This window comes from Astatotilapia calliptera, chromosome 3 (genome assembly GCF_900246225.1).
Source record: "Astatotilapia calliptera chromosome 3, fAstCal1.2, whole genome shotgun sequence".
Lineage (NCBI taxonomy): Eukaryota > Metazoa > Chordata > Actinopteri > Cichliformes > Cichlidae > Astatotilapia > Astatotilapia calliptera.
Window position 1 is genome coordinate 28,089,014 of NC_039304.1, and position 1,718 is coordinate 28,090,731.

The following is a 1,718-nucleotide window of genomic DNA, read 5'->3' on the forward strand; positions in this document are numbered from 1 at the left end:
CTACAACAGATACTACCATTGCTACTCCTGTTGCTACAACTACAACAGATACTACCATTGCTACTCCTATTGCTACAACTACAACTATAACAGATAATATCATTGCTACTCCTCTTACTACAACTCCACCAACTGACATCAGACTTCCTATGAAAGGTACAATCTGTTGTAATTTACATAGCTTGATACAATGAAAGAAATTAGAACAGAGTAGCCTTTATCGTCATCGCTTCCAGGGGCGGCAGAAGGCAGCCAATGATTTTCTTGGGCAGTGTTAATACCCTCTGCGTAGCTTTCCTGTTCTCAGTTGTGGCGCCTGCTTCCCAAACACCTGGGCAGCAGGAGAGTACACTCTCCACTGAGGAGCGGTAGCAGGCCAGAAGCAGCTTCTGGTCTTATATAAGTCTTATTCTTATCAAGTCCATCAATACATTTCATTTCTGTTTGATACAAAACTAAAGAATTTTTTTTAAGATGAAAATAATTATTATTATTTCATTTGCCATTTCCAGATGTGCAGAAGAGGACTGTAGTGAGGCTGAGAATGAAAAGCAGTGCTGATCTGACAGATCCAAACATCAGGGATCAAGGGCTGCAGCAGGTACAGGAAACAGATGTGTTTGCTCTGCTTTTAAACACCTCTACTCCATTTTCTTATCAGCTCTCAGCAACTCAAGCAACAAATGACGCCATTTTCTCTTTTTTATATGTTGTGTATTCAGCTGGAGGCCTCTCTTCAAAGTCAGGTCTCTGGTGTTGTTAGTCTGCGTTGGAGGCACATCAGCTGTTAAAAGCAACAAAAGGAAGGTACGGATCCTAAATAACATATTTACACCATGTCATAAGTGACCCATATATGGTTATGTTTTATTTTATCCATATGCTAAATAAAGAAGTTTTCTGTAAGTAGAAGAAGCAAAATTTCATGGCTTGTTTTATGTTTTGATTAATTCAGCGTCTAATCTAAATTGAGCTACAGATCTGTTTAGAATTCACTAATGTCCTATCTGATATTAACAAGTGGTGGATAATCCTTGAGGCCAGGATGAGGGACTTTTTTAGGTTTTACATCACCTGTTTTCAGAGAAAAAACATAAATAATTTCATAATATCAGGTTCACCAATCTTGTTTTCCAGCGGCAGATACGTGTGTGGAGGACAGCGATTTACTCTAAAAGAGGACTGCAGAGAAGATATGACATCAGGAGCAGGAAAGCTATGATGATGTTTGCAAACCTTTAGCTTGCATTCTTAATTATTTTGAGTGGATTTAGATACAAATGTTTAATTACTACAGTGGCTATATTTTATGTTTTACTTTGATTGATTTGCTGTTTCTCTAAACTGTTAATGCAATACTATAACCAGAAATGAAAAGTTGTTTTGGAAGATTTTAGTGTTGATATTTATGTTTATGAAAGTTATATATCACTTCATTTGACTTTCACAGACTTTCCCACAGGAACCAGTCACCACACCAGCACAACAAACCTGCAGTTCAGTGATATGAGATGCAGATGAGTTGTGACTTAAAAGACTTGTGCAAGAACCATAGACTGAATTTAAATAAGAACATTGCATCAGCATGAATATAAATGAAAAGCAAAGCAAATGACGTGTTTTACACCTGCATGCTTTCACATGTCCAGAATTTCAAACTGAGTAGGAAAAAGTACATTTCAAGGATGAAGTTTAAGGATCAAGTTGAGACATAATTC

The 1,718-nt window shown here is 37.1% G+C and overlaps 1 long non-coding RNA gene across 1 annotated transcript; it reads left to right on the top strand.

The window, feature by feature from the left end:
* The first annotated feature begins 545 nt into the window (after nt 1–545).
* Nucleotides 546–1,287, top strand: LOC113019131 (uncharacterized). The gene is made up of 3 exons (XR_003271955.1): nt 546–601; nt 723–807; nt 1,138–1,287. It is a non-coding gene; the product is annotated as an uncharacterized LOC113019131 (long non-coding RNA).
* The last annotated feature ends 431 nt before the right edge of the window (nt 1,288–1,718 follow it).